The sequence below is a fragment of the Scyliorhinus torazame genome, chromosome 3 (assembly GCF_047496885.1).
Source record: "Scyliorhinus torazame isolate Kashiwa2021f chromosome 3, sScyTor2.1, whole genome shotgun sequence".
In the NCBI taxonomy this organism is placed as follows: Eukaryota; Metazoa; Chordata; class Chondrichthyes; order Carcharhiniformes; family Scyliorhinidae; genus Scyliorhinus; species Scyliorhinus torazame.
In genome coordinates this window covers 141,722,991-141,743,783 of record NC_092709.1, presented here as the reverse complement: position 1 = coordinate 141,743,783, position 20,793 = coordinate 141,722,991, and the positions used below count along the sequence as shown (strand labels likewise).

General features: G+C 44.4%; 20 non-coding genes across 20 annotated transcripts; all 20 read left to right on the top strand.

The window, feature by feature from the left end:
* The first annotated feature begins 321 nt into the window (after positions 1-321).
* trnag-gcc (transfer RNA glycine (anticodon GCC)) lies at positions 322-392 on the top strand. Its single transcript has one exon. It is a non-coding gene; the product is annotated as a tRNA-Gly (tRNA).
* A 146-nt stretch (positions 393-538) lies between these two features.
* On the top strand, positions 539-609 carry trnag-gcc (transfer RNA glycine (anticodon GCC)). The gene has a single exon. It is a non-coding gene; the product is annotated as a tRNA-Gly (tRNA).
* Positions 610-2,092: 1,483 nt separating this feature from the next.
* On the top strand, positions 2,093-2,163 carry trnag-gcc (transfer RNA glycine (anticodon GCC)). The gene has a single exon. It is a non-coding gene; the product is annotated as a tRNA-Gly (tRNA).
* A 146-nt stretch (positions 2,164-2,309) lies between these two features.
* On the top strand, positions 2,310-2,380 carry trnag-gcc (transfer RNA glycine (anticodon GCC)). The gene has a single exon. It is a non-coding gene; the product is annotated as a tRNA-Gly (tRNA).
* A 1,477-nt stretch (positions 2,381-3,857) lies between these two features.
* On the top strand, positions 3,858-3,928 carry trnag-gcc (transfer RNA glycine (anticodon GCC)). Its single transcript has one exon. It is a non-coding gene; the product is annotated as a tRNA-Gly (tRNA).
* Positions 3,929-4,074: 146 nt separating this feature from the next.
* On the top strand, positions 4,075-4,145 carry trnag-gcc (transfer RNA glycine (anticodon GCC)). The gene has a single exon. It is a non-coding gene; the product is annotated as a tRNA-Gly (tRNA).
* A 1,483-nt stretch (positions 4,146-5,628) lies between these two features.
* trnag-gcc (transfer RNA glycine (anticodon GCC)) lies at positions 5,629-5,699 on the top strand. Its single transcript has one exon. It is a non-coding gene; the product is annotated as a tRNA-Gly (tRNA).
* Positions 5,700-5,845: 146 nt separating this feature from the next.
* Positions 5,846-5,916, top strand: trnag-gcc (transfer RNA glycine (anticodon GCC)). The gene has a single exon. It is a non-coding gene; the product is annotated as a tRNA-Gly (tRNA).
* A 1,475-nt stretch (positions 5,917-7,391) lies between these two features.
* On the top strand, positions 7,392-7,462 carry trnag-gcc (transfer RNA glycine (anticodon GCC)). Its single transcript has one exon. It is a non-coding gene; the product is annotated as a tRNA-Gly (tRNA).
* A 146-nt stretch (positions 7,463-7,608) lies between these two features.
* On the top strand, positions 7,609-7,679 carry trnag-gcc (transfer RNA glycine (anticodon GCC)). Its single transcript has one exon. It is a non-coding gene; the product is annotated as a tRNA-Gly (tRNA).
* A 1,477-nt stretch (positions 7,680-9,156) lies between these two features.
* trnag-gcc (transfer RNA glycine (anticodon GCC)) lies at positions 9,157-9,227 on the top strand. The gene has a single exon. It is a non-coding gene; the product is annotated as a tRNA-Gly (tRNA).
* A 1,482-nt stretch (positions 9,228-10,709) lies between these two features.
* Positions 10,710-10,781, top strand: trnag-gcc (transfer RNA glycine (anticodon GCC)). The gene has a single exon. It is a non-coding gene; the product is annotated as a tRNA-Gly (tRNA).
* A 145-nt stretch (positions 10,782-10,926) lies between these two features.
* trnag-gcc (transfer RNA glycine (anticodon GCC)) lies at positions 10,927-10,997 on the top strand. The gene has a single exon. It is a non-coding gene; the product is annotated as a tRNA-Gly (tRNA).
* Positions 10,998-12,474: 1,477 nt separating this feature from the next.
* On the top strand, positions 12,475-12,545 carry trnag-gcc (transfer RNA glycine (anticodon GCC)). The gene has a single exon. It is a non-coding gene; the product is annotated as a tRNA-Gly (tRNA).
* Positions 12,546-12,691: 146 nt separating this feature from the next.
* trnag-gcc (transfer RNA glycine (anticodon GCC)) lies at positions 12,692-12,762 on the top strand. Its single transcript has one exon. It is a non-coding gene; the product is annotated as a tRNA-Gly (tRNA).
* A 1,483-nt stretch (positions 12,763-14,245) lies between these two features.
* On the top strand, positions 14,246-14,316 carry trnag-gcc (transfer RNA glycine (anticodon GCC)). Its single transcript has one exon. It is a non-coding gene; the product is annotated as a tRNA-Gly (tRNA).
* Positions 14,317-14,462: 146 nt separating this feature from the next.
* On the top strand, positions 14,463-14,533 carry trnag-gcc (transfer RNA glycine (anticodon GCC)). The gene has a single exon. It is a non-coding gene; the product is annotated as a tRNA-Gly (tRNA).
* A 1,482-nt stretch (positions 14,534-16,015) lies between these two features.
* On the top strand, positions 16,016-16,086 carry trnag-gcc (transfer RNA glycine (anticodon GCC)). Its single transcript has one exon. It is a non-coding gene; the product is annotated as a tRNA-Gly (tRNA).
* A 1,480-nt stretch (positions 16,087-17,566) lies between these two features.
* trnag-gcc (transfer RNA glycine (anticodon GCC)) lies at positions 17,567-17,637 on the top strand. Its single transcript has one exon. It is a non-coding gene; the product is annotated as a tRNA-Gly (tRNA).
* A 1,701-nt stretch (positions 17,638-19,338) lies between these two features.
* On the top strand, positions 19,339-19,409 carry trnag-gcc (transfer RNA glycine (anticodon GCC)). Its single transcript has one exon. It is a non-coding gene; the product is annotated as a tRNA-Gly (tRNA).
* The last annotated feature ends 1,384 nt before the right edge of the window (positions 19,410-20,793 follow it).

The window sequence follows — 20,793 nt, the reverse complement described above, 5'->3', positions numbered from 1 at the left end:
GAAAGATGCACAACATGTTATTCTGAAAGGAAGGAGCCGTCTGTCATCAAGCCATGGAATTTGCAGTCTGGCCTAGTGGAAGCACTGTTAGCTTTGCGTGAAGAAAAGTAGCGGTCTGATGATATTGCAGTGTAGCATTAGGTGATATTGTAGTGGTGTGAAGTGAGAGCACAGGAGGTTTATGCGCTGCTGTGCCCGAAGTTTAGGTAAAGAAATTTGTTGACATTTGGGGAAAGAGAGGACAAAGTGAGGAAATGCAAATGCTGCTGAGTGAAAGCATTGGGGAAAAAAGGAGAACATCACAAGCTTGATAATGGAGTTGCATTGGTGGTTCAGTGGTAGAATTCTCGCCTGCCACGCGGGAGGCCCGGGTTCGATTCCCGGCCAATGCAAGATTGACTGGTGTTGCACTGTTATTTCTCATCTTTACACTGCATCTCTCTGCTGGTTACATGCAGTTTTCTTTGGCCAACACACATCAACATCTGTTAGCAACTCAGGCATTGTGCATGAAAGTTCAGCTTAAGTTGTGTGTCTTGCATTGGTGGTTCAGTGGTAGAATTCTCACCTGCCACGTGAGAGGCCCGGGTTGGATTCCCGGCCAATACATTGCAGCTCCTTTCCATTCCTCTGCTCAGCAATTTTTCCTTCCTCTCTACATTCTTACCACCAGCTTTCTTTTATCACAACTACATTTTCACCATACACTCCCTCCGCATCAATCTCTTTACCACTTTCCTCATGCTCATTTTCAACATCTGCTTCACAACACTCTCCCTTTTCCTGTCCGCTTCACCACTCACAGCTGCAAACACTCATTCCTCTTCAATTAAAACCCTCCTCCTCTCACTTCTTTTTCACCTTCCACAACATTTTTACCTTCATTGCCTTCAGAAAAGTTCAAACAAACTTTGCACAAACTGATAATTTTTCACTGGACTCTTTTTTTTTACAATGTCTTTTCATTCACCTTTTTCCATTGTCACAAATAGCCAGCTAAATCACAGGAATTCCACAGCATAGCAAAATATGTCAACATATATATATACAGAGGAGAATACAAGCACAACAATACAATTGGACCAGTACAAATACCATGAGACAAAGAAGAGAAAAAGCAGCTCGTTCAAAGCTCATTCAGCCTCTCAGAACATTCCGGCTAAGGAGGAATGGCCCAAACATAAAGGGGCAACAGGATACCGGCCACAGAACAGGACAAGGCCCAGACACGCACAGTCTCACACATGTGTGTAAACGTCGCGAGTATCTTTACAGTACTCTTTTCCAAGATAAGTGGGAGGAGGCGATGTTTCACGTTAATCGTTTTCGGAGTCCATTTGGAGATTCACACCTCATTCACCTGAGGCAATGTTGGTGGGTAATTGTCTCCCCCTAGGGAGTCCCTTGTGTTGCAACTAGGATAATGCCAGCTTCTCAACTCTTTCCATAAAGCTGACATTCCTCAACCTTGGCGAATGCTGATTCACCCCTTCCTTTCCTGTTTTGCAAACACGGACCTACATTCGAGAGCATGATGACGAGGATGACACATGGGGAATCAGGACACAGGATGTGACAGCATTGTGCCAATGTTGTGGGTTCATGGTGCAGAGGCCTGCATAACTGAAATGATGATGTGAGTTCTAATGTAACCAAGGCTGGTAGCGGTATAAAAGCCATTATCCAAACATAGGTTGTTTGGTGGAGGTGTGAAATCCCACTTTACTGTAACGCAGCATGAGGATAATTAGCCAACCTGGCTGTAAAATCGGAAAGATGCACAACATATTATTCTGAAAGGAAGGAGCCGTATGTTATCAAGCCATGGAATTTGCAGTCTGGCCTAGTGGAAGCACTGTTAGCTTTGCGTGAAGAAAAGTAGCAGCCTGATGATATTGCAGTGTAGCATTAGGTGATCTGTCGTGGTGTGAAGTGAGAGCACAGGAGGTTTATGCGCTGCTGTGCCCGAAGTTTAGGTAAAGAAATTTGTTGCAATTTGGGGAAAGTGAGGACAAAGTGAGGAAATGGAAATGCTGCTGAGTGAAAGCATTGGGGAAAAAAAGGAGAACATCATGAAATTGATCGTGGAGTTGCATTGGTGGTTCAGTGGTAGAATTCTCGCCTGCCACGCGGGAGGCCCGGGTTCGATTCCCGGCCAATGCAAGATTGACTGGTGTTGCACTGTTATTTCTCATCTTTACACTGCATCTCTCTGCTGGTTACATGCAGTTTTCTTTGGCGAACACACATCAACATCTGTTAGCAACTCAGGCATTGGGCTTGAAAGTTCAGCTTCAGTTGCGTGGCTTGCATTGGTGGTTCAGTGGTAGAATTCTCGCCTGCCACGCGGGAGGCCCGGGTTGGATTCCCGGCCAATGCATCACACCTCTTTTGCATTCCTGTGCTCAGCAATTTTTCATTCCTCTCTACATTCTTACCACCAGCTTTCTTTTATCGCAACTACATTTTCACCACACCCTCCGCATCAATCTCTTTACCACTTTCCTCATGCTCATTTTCAACATCTGCTTCACAACACTCTCCCTTTTCCTGTCCGCTTCACCACTCACAGCTGCAAACACTCATTCCTCTTTAATTAAAACCCTCCTCCTCTCACTTCTTTTTAACCCTTCACAACATTTTTACCTTCATTGCCTTAAGAAAAGTTCAAACAAACTTTGCACAAACTGATAATTTTTCACTGGACTCTTTTTTTACAAAGTCTTTTCATTCACCTTTTTCCATTGTCACAAATAACCAGCTAAATCACAGGAATTCCACAGCATAGCAAAATATGTCAACGTATATATACAGAGGAGAACACAAGCACAACAATACAATTGGACCAGTACAAATATCATGAGACAAAGAAGAGAAAAAGCAGCTCGTTCAAAGCTCACTCAGCCTCTCAGAACATTCCGGCGAAGGAGGAATGGCCCAAACATAAAGGGGCAACAGGATACCGGCCACAGAACAGGACAAGGCCCAGACACGCACAGTCTCACACATGTGTGTAAACATCGCTAGTATCTTTACAGTACTCTTTACCAAGATAAGTGGGAGGAGGCGATGTTTCACGTTACTCGTTTTCGGAGTCCATTTGGAGATTCACACCTCATTCACCTGAGGCAATGTTGGTGGATAATTGTCTCCCCCTAAGGAGTCCCTTGTGTTGCAACTAGGATAATGCCAGCTTCTCAACTCTTTCCATAAAGCTGACATTCCTCAACCTTGGCGAATGCTGATTCACCCCTTCCTTTCCTGTTTCGATAACACGGACCTACATTCGAGAGCATGATGACGAGGATGACACATGGGGAATCAGGACACAGGATGTGACAGCATTGTGCCAATGTTGTTGGGTTCATGGTGCAGAGGCCTGCATAACTGAAATGATGATGTGAGTTCAAATGTAACCAAGGTTGGTAGCGGTATAAAAGCCATCATCCAAACATAGGTTGTTTGGTGGAGGTGTGAAATCCCACTTTACTGTAACGCAGCATGAGGATAATTAGCCAACCTGGCTGTAAAATCGGAAAGATGCACAACATGTTATTCTGAAAGGAAGGAGCCGTCTGTCATCAAGCCATGGAATTTGCAGTCTGGCCTAGTGGAAGCACTGTTAGCTTTGCGTGAAGAAAAGTAGCGGTCTGATGATATTGCAGTGTAGCATTAGGTGATATTGTAGTGGTGTGAAGTGAGAGCACAGGAGGTTTATGCGCTGCTGTGCCCGAAGTTTAGGTAAAGAAATTTGTTGACATTTGGGGAAAGAGAGGACAAAGTGAGGAAATGCAAATGCTGCTGAGTGAAAGCATTGGGGAAAAAAAGGAGAACATCACAAGCTTGATAATGGAGTTGCATTGGTGGTTCAGTGGTAGAATTCTCGCCTGCCACGCGGGAGGCCCGGGTTCGATTCCCGGCCAATGCAAGATTGACTGGTGTTGCACTGTTATTTCTCATCTTTACACTGCATCTCTCTGCTGGTTACATGCAGTTTTCTTTGGCCAACACACATCAACATCTGTTAGCAACTCAGGCATTGTGCATGAAAGTTCAGCTTAAGTTGTGTGTCTTGCATTGGTGGTTCAGTGGTAGAATTCTCACCTGCCACGTGAGAGGCCCGGGTTGGATTCCCGGCCAATACATTGCAGCTCCTTTGCATTCCTCTGCTCAGCAATTTTTCCTTCCTCTCTACATTCTTACCACCAGCTTTCTTTTATCACAACTACATTTTCACCATACACTCCCTCCGCATCAATCTCTTTACCACTTTCCTCATGCTCATTTTCAACATCTGCTTCACAACACTCTCCCTTTTCCTGTCCGCTTCACCACTCCCAGCTGCAAACACTCATTCCTCTTCAATTAAAACCCTCCTTCCCTGACTTCTTTTTCACCTTCCACAACATTTTTACCTTCATTGCCTTCAGAAAAGTTTAAACAAACTTTGCACAAACTGATAATTTTTCACTGGACTCTTTTTTTTTACAATGTCTTTTCATTCACCTTTTTCCATTGTCACAAATAGCCAGCTAAATCACAGGAATTCCACAGCATAGCAAAATATGTCAACATATATATATACAGAGGAGAATACAAGCACAACAATACAATTGGACCAGTACAAATACCATGAGACAAAGAAGAGAAAAAGCAGCTCGTTCAAAGCACATTCAGCCTCTCAGAACATTCCGGCTAAGGAGGAATGGCCCAAACATAAAGGGGCAACAGGATACCGGCCACAGAACAGGACAAGGCCCAGACACGCACAGTCTCACACATGTGTGTAAACGTCGCGAGTATCTTTACAGTACTCTTTTCCAAGATAAGTGGGAGGAGGCGATGTTTCACGTTAATCGTTTTCGGAGTCCATTTGGAGATTCACACCTCATTCACCTGAGGCAATGTTGGTGGGTAATTGTCTCCCCCTAGGGAGTCCCTTGTGTTGCAACTAGGATAATGCCAGCTTCTCAACTCTTTCCATAATGCTGACATTCCTCAACCTTGGCGAATGCTGATTCACCCCTTCCTTTCCTGTTTTGCAAACACGGACCTACATTCGAGAGCATGATGACGAGGATGACACATGGGGAATCAGGACACAGGATGTGACAGCATTGTGCCAATGTTGTGGGTTCATGGTGCAGAGGCCTGCATAACTGAAATGATGATGTGAGTTCTAATGTAACCAAGGCTGGTAGCGGTATAAAAGCCATTATCCAAACATAGGTTGTTTGGTGGAGGTGTGAAATCCCACTTTACTGTAACGCAGCATGAGGATAATTAGCCAACCTGGCTGTAAAATCGGAAAGATGCACAACATATTATTCTGAAAGGAAGGAGCCGTATGTTATCAAGCCATGGAATTTGCAGTCTGGCCTAGTGGAAGCACTGTTAGCTTTGCGTGAAGAAAAGTAGCAGCCTGATGATATTGCAGTGTAGCATTAGGTGATCTGTCGTGGTGTGAAGTGAGAGCACAGGAGGTTTATGCGCTGCTGTGCCCGAAGTTTAGGTAAAGAAATTTGTTGCAATTTGGGGAAAGTGAGGACAAAGTGAGGAAATGGAAATGCTGCTGAGTGAAAGCATTGGGGAAAAAAAGGAGAACATCATGAAATTGATCGTGGAGTTGCATTGGTGGTTCAGTGGTAGAATTCTCGCCTGCCACGCGGGAGGCCCGGGTTCGATTCCCGGCCAATGCAAGATTGACTGGTGTTGCACTGTTATTTCTCATCTTTACACTGCATCTCTCTGCTGGTTACATGCAGTTTTCTTTGGCGAACACACATCAACATCTGTTAGCAACTCAGGCATTGGGCTTGAAAGTTCAGCTTCAGTTGCGTGGCTTGCATTGGTGGTTCAGTGGTAGAATTCTCGCCTGCCACGCAGGAGGCCCGGGTTCGATTCCCGGCCAATGCATCACACCTCTTTTGCATTCCTGTGCTCAGCAATTTTTCATTCCTCTCTACATTCTTACCACCAGCTTTCTTTTATCGCAACTACATTTTCACCACACCCTCCGCATCAATCTCTTTACCACTTTCCTCATGCTCATTTTCAACATCTGCTTCACAACACTCTCCCTTTTCCTGTCCGCTTCACCACTCACAGCTGCAAACACTCATTCCTCTTTAATTAAAACCCTCCTCCTCTCACTTCTTTTTAACCCTTCACAACATTTTTACCTTCATTGCCTTAAGAAAAGTTCAAACAAACTTTGCACAAACTGATAATTTTTCACTGGACTCTTTTTTTACAAAGTCTTTTCATTCACCTTTTTCCATTGTCACAAATAACCAGCTAAATCACAGGAATTCCACAGCATAGCAAAATATGTCAACGTATATATACAGAGGAGAACACAAGCACAACAATACAATTGGACCAGTACAAATATCATGAGACAAAGAAGAGAAAAAGCAGCTCGTTCAAAGCTCACTCAGCCTCTCAGAACATTCCGGCGAAGGAGGAATGGCCCAAACATAAAGGGGCAACAGGATACCGGCCACAGAACAGGACAAGGCCCAGACACGCACAGTCTCACACATGTGTGTAAACATCGCTAGTATCTTTACAGTACTCTTTACCAAGATAAGTGGGAGGAGGCGATGTTTCACGTTACTCGTTTTCGGAGTCCATTTGGAGATTCACACCTCATTCACCTGAGGCAATGTTGGTGGATAATTGTCTCCCCCTAAGGAGTCCCTTGTGTTGCAACTAGGATAATGCCAGCTTCTCAACTCTTTCCATAAAGCTGACATTCCTCAACCTTGGCGAATGCTGATTCACCCCTTCCTTTCCTGTTTTGCAAACACGGACCTACATTCGAGAGCATGATGACGAGGATGACACATGGGGAATCAGGACACAGGATGTGACAGCATTGTGCCAATGTTGTGGGTTCATGGTGCAGAGGCCTGCATAACTGAAATGATGATGTGAGTTCAAATGTAACCAAGGCTGGTAGCGGTATAAAAGCCATTATCCAAACATAGGTTGTTTGGTGGAGGTGTGAAATCCCACTTTACTGTAACGCAGCATGAGGATAATTAGCCAACCTGGCTGTAAAATCGGAAAGATGCACAACATATTATTCTGAAAGGAAGGAGCCGTATGTTATCAAGCCATGGAATTTGCAGTCTGGCCTAGTGGAAGCACTGTTAGCTTTGCGTGAAGAAAAGTAGCAGCCTGATGATATTGCAGTGTAGCATTAGGTGATCTGTTGTGGTGTGAAGTGAGAGCACATGAGGTTTATGCGCTGCTGTGCCCGAAGTTTAGGTAAAGAAATTTGTTGACATTTGGGGAAAGTGAGGACAAAGTGAGGAAATGGAAATGCTGCTGAGTGAAAGCATTGGGGAAAAAAAGGAGAACATCATGAAATTGATCGTGGAGTTGCATTGGTGGTTCAGTGGTAGAATTCTCGCCTGCCACGCGGGAGGCCCGGGTTCGATTCCCGGCCAATGCAAGATTGACTGGTGTTGCACTGTTATTTCTCATCTTTACACTGCATCTCTCTGCTGGTTACATGCAGTTTTCTTTGGCGAACACACATCAACATCTGTTAGCAACTCAGGCATTGGGCTTGAAAGTTCAGCTTCAGTTGCGTGGCTTGCATTGGTGGTTCAGTGGTAGAATTCTCACCTGCCACGCGGGAGGCCCGGGTTCGATTCCCGGCCAATGCATCACACCTCTTTTGCATTCCTGTGCTCAGCAATTTTTCATTCCTCTCTACATTCTTACCACCAGCTTTCTTTTATCGCAACTACATTTTCACCACACCCTCCGCATCAATCTCTTTACCACTTTCCTCATGCTCATTTTCATCATCTGCTTCACAACACTCTCCCTTTTCCTGTCCGCTTCACCACTCACAGCTGCAAACACTCATTCCTCTTTAATTAAAACCCTCCTCCTCTCACTTCTTTTTAACCCTTCACAACATTTTTACCTTCATTGCCTTAAGAAAAGTTCAAACAAACTTTGCACAAACTGATAATTTTTCACTGGACTCTTTTTTTACAAAGTCTTTTCATTCACCTTTTTCCATTGTCACAAATAACCAGCTAAATCACAGGAATTCCACAGCATAGCAAAATATGTCAACGTATATATACAGAGGAGAACACAAGCACAACAATACAATTGGACCAGTACAAATATCATGAGACAAAGAAGAGAAAAAGCAGCTCGTTCAAAGCTCACTCAGCCTCTCAGAACATTCCGGCGAAGGAGGAATGGCCCAAACATAAAGGGGCAACAGGATACCGGCCACAGAACAGGACAAGGCCCAGACACGCACAGTCTCACACATGTGTGTAAACATCGCTAGTATCTTTACAGTACTCTTTACCAAGATAAGTGGGAGGAGGCGATGTTTCACGTTACTCGTTTTCGGAGTCCATTTGGAGATTCACACCTCATTCACCTGAGGCAATGTTGGTGGATAATTGTCTCCCCCTAAGGAGTCCCTTGTGTTGCAACTAGGATAATGCCAGCTTCTCAACTCTTTCCATAAAGCTGACATTCCTCAACCTTGGCGAATGCTGATTCACCCCTTCCTTTCCTGTTTCGATAACACGGACCTACATTCGAGAGCATGATGACGAGGATGACACATGGGGAATCAGGACACAGGATGTGACAGCATTGTGCCAATGTTGTTGGGTTCATGGTGCAGAGGCCTGCATAACTGAAATGATGATGTGAGTTCAAATGTAACCAAGGTTGGTAGCGGTATAAAAGCCATCATCCAAACATAGGTTGTTTGGTGGAGGTGTGAAATCCCACTTTACTGTAACGCAGCATGAGGATAATTAGCCAACCTGGCTGTAAAATCGGAAAGATGCACAACATGTTATTCTGAAAGGAAGGAGCCGTCTGTCATCAAGCCATGGAATTTGCAGTCTGGTCTAGTGGAAGCACTGTTAGCTTTGCGTGAAGAAAAGTAGCGGTCTGATGATATTGCAGTGTAGCATTAGGTGATATTGTAGTGGTGTGAAGTGAGAGCACAGGAGGTTTATGCGCTGCTGTGCCCGAAGTTTAGGTAAAGAAATTTGTTGACATTTGGGGAAAGAGAGGACAAAGTGAGGAAATGCAAATGCTGCTGAGTGAAAGCATTGGGGAAAAAAAGGAGAACATCACAAGCTTGATAATGGAGTTGCATTGGTGGTTCAGTGGTAGAATTCTCGCCTGCCACGCGGGAGGCCTGGGTTCGATTCCCGGCCAATACATTGCAGCTCCTTTGCATTCCTCTGCTCAGCAATTTTTCCTTCCTCTCTACATTCTTACCACCAGCTTTCTTTTATCATAACTACATTTTCACCATACACTCCCTCCGCATCAATCTCTTTACCACTTTCCTCATGCTCATTTTCAACATCTGCTTCACAACACTCTCCCTTTTCCTGTCCGCTTCACCACTCCCAGCTGCAAACACTCATTCCTCTTCAATTAAAACCCTCCTTCCCTGACTTCTTTTTCACCTTCCACAACATTTTTACCTTCATTGCCTTCAGAAAAGTTCAAACAAACTTTGCACAAACTGATAATTTTTCACTGGACTCTTTTTTTTTACAATGTCTTTTCATTCACCTTTTTCCATTGTCACAAATAGCCAGCTAAATCACAGGAATTCCACAGCATAGCAAAATATGTCAACATATATATATACAGAGGAGAATACAAGCACAACAATACAATTGGACCAGTACAAATACCATGAGACATAGAAGAGAAAAAGCAGCTCGTTCAAAGCACATTCAGCCTCTCAGAACATTCCGGCTAAGGAGGAATGGCCCAAACATAAAGGGGCAACAGGATACCGGCCACAGAACAGGACAAGGCCCAGACACGCACAGTCTCACACATGTGTGTAAACGTCGCGAGTATCTTTACAGTACTCTTTTCCAAGATAAGTGGGAGGAGGCGATGTTTCACGTTAATCGTTTTCGGAGTCCATTTGGAGATTCACACCTCATTCACCTGAGGCAATGTTGGTGGGTAATTGTCTCCCCCTAGGGAGTCCCTTGTGTTGCAACTAGGATAATGCCAGCTTCTCAACTCTTTCCATAAAGCTGACATTCCTCAACCTTGGCGAATGCTGATTCACCCCTTCCTTTCCTGTTTTGCAAACACGGACCTACATTCGAGAGCATGATGACGAGGATGACACATGGGGAATCAGGACACAGGATGTGACAGCATTGTGCCAATGTTGTGGGTTCATGGTGCAGAGGCCTGCATAACTGAAATGATGATGTGTGTTCAAATGTAACCAAGGCTGGTAGCGGTATAAAAGCCATTATCCAAACATAGGTTGTTTGGTGGAGGTGTGAAATCCCACTTTACTGTAACGCAGCATGAGGATAATTAGCCAACCTGGCTGTAAAATCGGAAAGATGCACAACATATTATTCTGAAAGGAAGGAGCCGTCTGTTATCAAGCCATGGAATTTGCAGTCTGGCCTAGTGGAAGCACTGTTAGCTTTGCGTGAAGAAAAGTAGCGGCCTGATGATATTGCAGTGTAGCATTAGGTGATCTGTTGTGGTGTGAAGTGAGAGCACATGAGGTTTATGCGCTGCTGTGCCCGAAGTTTAGGTAAAGAAATTTGTTGCAATTTGGGGAAAGTGAGGACAAAGTGAGGAAATGGAAATGCTGCTGAGTGAAAGCATTGGGGAAAAAAAGGAGAACATCATGAAATTGATCGTGGAGTTGCATGGTGGTTCAGTGGTAGAATTCTCGCCCGCCATGCGGGAGGCCCGGGTTCGATTCCCGGCCAATGCAAGATTGACTGGTGTTGCACTGTTATTTCTCATCTTTACACTGCATCTCTCTGCTGGTTACATGCAGTTTTCTTTGGTGAACACACATCAACATCTGTTAGCAACTCAGGCATTGGGCTTGAAAGTTCAGCTTCAGTTGCGTGGCTTGCATTGGTGGTTCAGTGGTAGAATTCTCGCCTGCCACGCGGGAGGCCCGGGTTCGATTCCTGGCCAATGCATCACAGTTCTTTTGCATTCCTGTGCTCAGCAATTTTTCATTCCTCTCTCCATTCTTACCACCAGCTTTCTTTTATCGCAACTACATTTTCACCACACCCTCCGCATCAATCTCTTTACCACTTTCCTCATGCTCATTTTCAACATCTGCTTCACAACACTCTCCCTTTTCCTGTCCGCTTCACCACTCACAGCTGCAAACACTCATTCCTCTTTAATTAAAACCCTCCTCCTCTCACTTCTTTTTAACCCTTCACAACATTTTTACCTTCATTGCCTTAAGAAAAGTTCAAACAAACTTTGGACAAACTGATAATTTTTCACTGGACTCTTTTTTTACAAAGTCTTTTCATTCACCTTTTTCCATTGTCACAAATAACCAGCTAAATCACAGGAATTCCACAGCATAGCAAAATATGTCAACGTATATATACAGAGGAGAACACAAGCACAACAATACAATTGGACCAGTACAAATATCATGAGACAAAGAAGAGAAAAAGCAGCTCATTCAAAGCTCATTCAGCCTCTCAGAACATTCCGGCTAAGGAGGAATGGCCCAAACATAAAGGGGCAACAGGATACCGGCCACAGAACAGGACAAGGCCCAGACACGCACAGTCTCACACATGTGTGTAAACATCGCTAGTATCTTTACAGTACTCTTTACCAAGATAAGTGGGAGGAGGCGATGTTTCACGTTACTCGTTTTCGGAGTCCATTTGGAGATTCCCACCTCATTCACCTGAGGCAATGTTGGTGGATAATTGTCTCCCCCTAAGGAGTCCCTTGTGTTGCAACTAGGATAATGCCAGCTTCTCAACTCTTTCCATAAAGCTGACATTCCTCAACCTTGGCGAATGCTGATTCACCCCTTCCTTTCCTGTTTCGCAAACACGGACCTACATTCGAGAGCATGATGACGAGGATGACACATGGGGAATCAGGACACAGGATGTGACAGCATTGTGCCAATGTTGTTGGGTTCATGGTGCAGAGGCCTGCATAACTGAAATGATGATGTGAGTTCAAATATAACCAAGGCTGGTAGCGGTATAAAAGCCATCATCCAAACATAGGTTGTTTGGTGGAGGTGTGAAATCCCACTTTACTGCAATGCAGCATTAGGATAATTAGCCAACCTGGCTGTAAAATCGGAAAGATGCACAACATGTTATTCTGAAAGGAAGGAGCTGTCTGTCATCAAGCCATGGAATTTGCAGTCTGGCCTAGTGGAAGCACTGTTAGCTTTGCGTGAAGAAAAGTAGCGGTCTGATGATATTGCAGTGTAGCATTAGGTGATATTGTAGTGGTGTGAAGTGAGAGCACAGGAGGTTTATGCGCTGCTGTGCCCGAAGTTTAGGTAAAGAAATTTGTTGACATTTGGGGAAAGAGAGGACAAAGTGAGGAAATGCAAATGCTGCTGAGTGAAAGCATTGGGGAAAAAAAGGAGAACATCACAAGCTTGATAATGGAGTTGCATTGGTGGTTCAGTGGTAGAATTCTCGCTTGCCACGCGGGAGGCCCGGGTTCGATTCCCGGCCAATGCAAGATTGACTGGTGTTGCACTGTTATTTCTCATCTTTACACTGCATCTCTCAGCTGGTTACATGCAGTTTTCTTTGGCTAACACACATCAACATCTGTTAGCAACTCAGGCATTGTGCATGAAAGTTCAGCTTCAGTTGTGTGGCTTGCATTGGTGGTTCAGTGGTAGAATTCTCACCTGCCACGTGAGAGGCCCGGGTTGGATTCCCGGCCAATACATTGCAGCTCCTTTGCATTCCTCTGCTCAGCAATTTTTCCTTCCTCTCTACATTCTTACCACCAGCTTTCTTTTATCACAACTACATTTTCACCATACACTCCCTCCGCATCAATCTCTTTACCACTTTCCTCATGCTCATTTTCAACATCTGCTTCACAACACTGTCCCTTTTCCTGTCCGCTTCACCACTCACAGCTGCAAACACTCATTCCTCTTCAATTAAAACCCTCCTTCCCTGACTTCTTTTTCACCTTCCACAACATTTTTACCTTCATTGCCTTCAGAAAAGTTCAAACAAACTTTGCACAAACTGATAATTTTTCACTGGACTCTTTTTTTTTACAATGTCTTTTCATTCACCTTTTTCCATTGTCACAAATAGCCAGCTAAATCACAGGAATTCCACAGCATAGCAAAATATGTCAACATATATATATACAGAGAAGAATACAAGCACAACAATACAATTGGACCAGTACAAATACCATGAGACAAAGAAGAGAAAAAGCAGCTCGTTCAAAGCACATTCAGCCTCTCAGAACATTCCGGCTAAGGAGGAATGGCACAAACATAAAGGGGCAACAGGATACCGGCCACAGAACAGGACAAGGCCCAGACACGCACAGTCTCACACATGTGTGTAAACGTCGCGAGTATCTTTACAGTACTCTTTTCCAAGATAAGTGGGAGGAGGCGATGTTTCACGTTAATCGTTTTCGGAGTCCATTTGGAGATTCACACCTCATTCACCTGAGGCAATGTTGGTGGGTAATTGTCTCCCCCTAGGGAGTCCCTTGTGTTGCAACTAGGATAATGCCAGCTTCTCAACTCTTTCCATAAAGCTGACATTCCTCAACCTTGGCGAATGCTGATTCACCCCTTCCTTTCCTGTTTTGCAAACACGGACCTACATTCGAGAGCATGATGATGAGGATGACACATGGGGAATCAGGACACAGGATGTGACAGCATTGTGCCAATGTTGTGGGTTCATGGTGCAGAGGCCTGCATAACTGAAATGATGATGTGAGTTCTAATGTAACCAAGGCTGGTAGCGGTATAAAAGCCATTATCCAAACATAGGTTGTTTGGTGGAGGTGTGAAATCCCACTTTACTGTAACGCAGCATGAGGATAATTAGCCAACCTGGCTGTAAAATCGGAAAGATGCACAACATATTATTCTGAAAGGAAGGAGCCGTATATTATCAAGCTATGGAATTTGCAGTCTGGCCTAGTGGAAGCACTGTTAGCTTTGCGTGAAGAAAAGTAGCGGCCTGATGATATTGCAGTGTAGCATTAGGTGATCTGTCGTGGTGTGAAGTGAGAGCACATGAGGTTTATGCGCTGCTGTGCCCGAAGTTTAGGTAAAGAAATTTGTTGCAATTTGGGGAAAGTGAGGACAAAGTGAGGAAATGGAAATGCTGCTGAGTGAAAGCATTGGGGAAAAAAAGGAGAACGTCATGAAATTGATCGTGGAGTTGCATTGGTGGTTCAGTGGTAGAATTCTCGCCTGCCACGCGGGAGGCCCGGGTTCGATTCCCGGCCAATGCAAGATTGACTGGTGTTGCACTGTTATTTCTCATCTTTACACTGCATCTCTCTGCTGGTTACATGCAGTTTTCTTTGGCTAACACACATCAACATCTGTTAGCAACTCAGGCATTGGGGTTGAAAGTTCAGCTTCAGTTGTGTGGCTTGCATTGGTGGTTCAGTGGTAGAATTCTCCCCTGCCACGCGGGAGGCCCGGGTTTGATTCCCGGCCAATGCATCACAGCTCTTTTGCATTCCTGTGCTCAACAATTATTCATTCCTCTCTACATTCTTACCACCAGCTTTCTTTTATCACAACTACATTTTCACCATACACTCCCTCCGCATCAATCTCATTACCACTTTCCTCATGCTCATTTTCAACATCTGCTTCACAACACTCTCCCTTTTCCTGTCCGCTTCACCACTCACAGCTGCAAACACTCATTCCTCTTTAATTAAAACCCTCCTCCTCTCACTTCTTTTTAACCCTTCACAACATTTTTACCTTCATTGCCTTCAGAAAAGTTCAAACAAACTTTGCACAAACTGATAGTTTTTCACTGGACTCTTTTTTTTACAAAGTCTTTTCATTCACCTTTTTCCATTGTCACAAATAACCAGCTAAATCACAGGAATTCCACAGCGCAGCAAAATATGTCAACGTATATATACAGAGGAGAACACAAGCACAACAATACAATTGGACCAGTACAAATACCATGAGGCAAAGAAGAGAAAAAGCATCTCGTTCAAAGCTCATTCAGCCTCTCAGAACATTCCGGCTAAGGAGGAATGGCCCAAACATAAAGGGGCAACAGGATACCGGCCACAGAACAGGACAAGGCCCAGACACGCACAGACTCAGACATGTGTGTAAACGTCGCGAGTATCTTTACAGTACTCTTTACCAAGATAAGTGGGAGGAGGCGATGTTTCACATTGCTCGTTTTCGGAGTCCATTTGGAGATTCACACCTCATTCACCTGAGGCAATGTTGGTGGGTAATTGTCGCCCCCTAAGAAGTCCCTTGTGTTGCAACTAGGATAATGCCAGCTTCTCAACTTTTTCCATAAAGCTGACATTCCCCAACCTTGGCGAATGCTGATTCACCCCTTCCTTTCCTGTTTCGCAAACACGGACCTACATTCGAGAGCATGATGACCAGGATGACACATGGGGAATCAGGACACAGGATGTGACAGCCTTGTGCCAATGTTGTTGGGTTCATGGTGCAGAGGCCTGCATAACTGAAATGATGATGTGAGTTCAAATGTAACCAAGGCTGGTAGCGGTATAAAAGCCATCATCCAAACATAGGTTGTTTGGTGGAGGTGTGAAATTCCACTTTCCTGTAACTCAGCATTAGGATAATTAGCCAACCTCGCTGCAAAATTGGAAAGATGCACAACATGTTATTCTGAAAGGAAGGAGCCGTCTGTCACCAAGCCATGGAATTTGCAGTCTGGCCTAGTGGAAGCACTGTTAGCTTTGCGTGAAGAAAAGTAGCGGTCTGATGATATTGCAGTGTAGCATTAGGTGATATTGTAGTGGTGTGAAGTGAGAGCACAGGAGGTTTATGCGCTGCTGTGCCCGAAGTTTAGGTAAAGAAATTTGTTGACATTTGGGGAAAGAGAGGACAAAGTGAGGAAATGCAAATGCTGCTGAGTGAAAGCATTTTGGAAAAAAAGGAGAACATCACGAGCTTGATAATGGAGTTGCATTGGTGGTTCAGTGGTAGAATTCTCGCCTGCCACGCGGGAGGCCCGGGTTCGATTCCCGGCCAATGCATCACACCTCTTTTGCATTCCTGTGCTCAGCAATTTTTCATTCCTCTCTACATTCTTACCACCAGCTTTCTTTTATCGCAACTACATTTTCACCACACCCTCCGCATCAATCTCTTTACCACTTTCCTCATGCTCATTTTCAACATCTGCTTCACAACACTCTCCCTTTTCCTGTCCGCTTCACCACTCCCAGCTGCAAACACTCATTCCTTTTCAATTAAAACCCTCCTTCCCTGACTTCTTTTTCACCTTCCACAACATTTTTACCTTCATTGCCTTCAGAAAAGTTTAAACAAACTTTGCACAAACTGATAATTTTTCACTGGACTCTTTTTTTTTACAATGTCTTTTCATTCACCTTTTTCCATTGTCACAAATAGCCAGCTAAATCACAGGAATTCCACAGCATAGCAAAATATGTCAACATATATATATACAGAGGAGAATACAAGCACAACAATACAATTGGACCAGTACAAATACCATGAGACAAAGAAGAGAAAAAGCAGCTCGTTCAAAGCACATTCAGCCTCTCAGAACATTCCGGCTAAGGAGGAATGGCCCAAACATAAAGGGGCAACAGGATACTGGCCACAGAACAGGACAAGGCCCAGACACGCACAGTCTCACACATGTGTGAAAACATCGCGAGTATCTTTACGGTACTCTTTTCCAAGAGAAGTGGGACGAGGCGATGTTTCACGTTACTCGTTTTCGGAGTCCATTTGGAGATTCACACCTCATTCACCTGAGGCAATGTTGGTGGGTAATTGTCTCCCCCTAAGGAGTCCCTTCTGTTGCAACTAGGATAATGCCAGCTTCTCAACTCTTTCCATAAAGCTGACATTCCTCAACCTTGGCGAATGCTGATTCACCCCTTCCTTTCCTGTTTCGCAAACACGGACCTACATTCGAGAGCATGATGACCAGGATGACACATGGAGAATCATGACACAGGATGTGACAGCATTGTGCCAATGTTGTTGGGTTCATGGTGCAGAGGCCTGCATAACTGAAATGATGATGTGAGTTCAAATGTAACCAAGGCTGGTAGCGGTATAAAAGCCATCATCCAAACATAGGTTGTTTGGTGGAGGTGTGAAATCCCACTTTACTGTAACGCAGCATTAGGATAATTAGCCCACCTGGCTGTAATATCGGAAAGATGCACAACATATTATTCTGAAAGGAAGGAGCCGTATGTCATCAAGCCATGGAATTTGCAGTCTGGCCTAGTGGAAGCACTGTTAGCTTGCGTTGAGAAAAGTAGCGGCCTGATGATATTGCAGTGTAGCATTAGGTGATATTGTAGTGGTGTGAAGTGAGAGCACAGGAGGTTTATGCGCTGCTGTGCCCGAAGTTTTAGTGAAGAGATTTGTTTCAATTTGGGGAAAGAGAGGACAAAGTGAGGAAATGGTAATGCTGCTGAGTGAAAGCATTGGGGAAAAAAAGGAGAACATCATGAGATTGGAAGTAGAGTTGCATTGGTGGTTCAGTGGTAGAATTCTCGCCTGCCACGCGGGAGGCCCGGGTTCGATTCCCGGCCAATGCAAGATCGACTGGTGTTGCATTGTTATTTCTCTTCTTTACGCTGCATCTCTCTGCTGGTTCCATGCAGTTTGCTTTGGCTAACACACATCAACATCTGTTAGCAACTCAAGCATTGTGCTTGAAAGTTCAGCTTCAGTTGTGTGGTTTGCATTGGTGGTTCAGTGGTAGAATTCTTGCCTGCCATGCAGGATGCCCAGGTTCGATTCCCAGCCAATGCGTTACAGCTCTTATGCATTCATCTGCTCAGCAATTGTTCATTTCTCTCTACATTCTTACCACCAGCTTTCTTTTATCACAACTACATTTTCACTATACACTCCCTCCGCATCAATCTCTTTATCACTTTCCTCATGCTCATTTCAACATCTGCTTCACAACACTCTCCCTTTTCCTGTCAGCTTCACCACACACAGCTGCAAACACTCATTCCTCTTCAATTAAAACCCTCCTCCTCTCACTTCTTTTTCACCCTTCACAATTTTTGTACCTTCATTGCCTTAAGAAAAGTTCAAACAAGCTTTTCAAAAACTGATAATTGTTCAATGGACTCTTTTTGTTTTACAAAGTATTTTCATTCACCTTTTTTCCATTGTCACAAATAACCAGCAAAATCACCGGAATTCCACAGCATAGCAAAATATCTCAAAATATATATATACAGAGGAGAACAGAAGCACAACAATACAATTGGACCAGTACAAATACCATGAGACAAAGAAGAGAAAAAGCAGCTCGTCCAAAGATCATTCAGCCTTTCAGAACATCCCGGCTAAGTAGGAATGGCCCAAACATAAAGGGGCAACAGGATACCGGCCACAGAACAGGACAAGGCCCAGACACGCACAGTCTCACACATGTGTGAAAACATCGCGAGTGTCTTCACAGCACTCTTTTCCAAGAGAAGTGGGAGGACGAGATGTTTCACGTTGCTCGTTTTTGGAGTCCATTTGGAGATTTACACCTCATTCAGCTGAGGCAATGTTGGTGGGAAATTGTCTCCCCCTAAGGAGTCCCTTCTGTTGCAACTAGGATAATGCCAGCTTCTCAACTCTTTCCATAAAGCTGGCATTCCTCAACCTTGGCGAATGCTGATTCAACCCTTCCTTTCCTGTTTCGCAAACACGGGCGTACATTCGAGAGCATGATGACCAGGATGACACATGGGGAATCAGGACACAGGATGTGACAGCTGTGCCAATGTTGTTGGGTTCATGGTGCAGAGGCCTGCATAACTGAAATGATGATGTGAGTTCAAATGTAACCAAGGCTGGTAGCGGTATAAAAGCCATCATCCAAACATAGGTTGTTTGGTTGAGGTGTGAAATCCCACTTTACTGTAACGCAGCATGAGGATAATTAGCCCACCTGGCTGTAATATCGGAAAGATGCACAACATATTATTCTGAAAGGAAGGAGCCGTATGTTATCAAGCCATGGAATTTGCAGTCTGGCCTAGTGGAAGCACTGTTAGCTTTGCGTGAAGAAAAGTAGCGGCCTGATGATATTGCAGTGTAGCATTAGGTGATATTGTAGTGGTGTGAAGCGAGAGCACAGGAGGTTTATGCGCTGCTGTGCCCGAAGTTTAGGTAAAGAAATTTGTTGCAATTTGGGGAAAGAGAGGACAAAGTGAGGAAATGCAAATGCTGCTGAGTGAAAGCATTGGGGAAAAAAAGGAGAACATCATGCGATTGATAGGGGAGTTGCATTGGTGGTTCAGTGGTAGAATTCTCGCCTGCCACGCGGGAGGCCCGGGTTCGATTTCCGGCCAATGCAAGATTGACTGGTGTTGCAGTGTTATCTCTCTTCTTTACACTGCATTTCTCTGCTGGTTACATGCAGTTTGCTTTGGGTAACACACATCAACATCTGTTCGCAATTCAAGCATTGTGCTTGAAAGTTCAGATTCAGTTGTGTGGTTTGCATTGGTTGTTCGGTGGTAGAATTCTCGCCTGCCACGCGGGAGGCTCGGGTTCGATTTCCGGCCAATGCATCGCAGCTCTTTTGCATTCCTCTGCTCAGCAATTTTTCATTCCGCTCTGCATTCTTACCACCATCTTTCTTTTATCACAACTACATTTTCACCATACACTCCCTCCACATCAATCTCTTGACCACTTTCCTCATGCTCATTTTCAACATCTGCTTCACAACACTCTCCATTTTCCTGTCCGCTTCACCACTCACAGCTGCAAACACTCATTCCTCTTCAATTAAAACACTCCTCCTCTCACTTCTTTTTCACCCTTCACAATTTTTGTACCTTCATTGCCTTAAGAAAAGTTCAAACAAGCTTTGCAAAAACTGATAATTTTTCACTGGACTCTTTTTTTTTTACAAAGTATTTTCATTCACCTTTTTCCATTGTCACAAATAACCAGCAAAATCACAGGAATTCCACAGCATAGCAAAATATGTCAACATATATATATACAGAGGAGAACACAACCACAACAATACAATTGGACCAGTACAAATACCATGAGACAAAGAAGAGAAAAAGCAGCTCGTTCAAAGCTCATTCAGCCTCTCAGGCCATTCCGGCTAAGGAGGAATGGCCCAAACATAGAGGGGCAACAGGATACCGAACAGGACTAGGCCCAGACATGCACAGTCTCACACATTTGTGAAAACATCGCGAGTATCTTTACAGTACTCTTTTCCAAGAGAAGTGGGAGGACGCGATGTTTCACGTTACTCGTTTTCGGAGTCCATTTGGAGATGCACACCTCATTCACCTGAGGCAATGTTGGTGGGTAATTGTCTCCCCCTAAGAAGTCCCTTGTGTTGCAACTAGGATAATGCCAGCTTCTCAACTCTTTCCATAAAGCTGACATTCCTCAACCTTGGCGAATGCTGATTCACCCCTTCCTTTCCTGTTTTGCAAACACGGACCTACATTCGAGAGCATGATGACCAGGATGACACATGGGGAATCAGGACACAGGATGTGACAGCATTGTGCCAATGTTGTTGGGTTCATGGTGCAGAGGCCTGCATAACTGAAATGATGATGTGAGTTCAAATGTAACCAAGGCTGGTAGCGGTATAAAAGCCATCATCCAAACATAGGTTGTTTGGTGGAGGTGTGAAATCCCACTTTACTGGAACGCAGCATTAGGATAATTAGCCAACCTGGCTGTAAAATCGGAAAGATGCA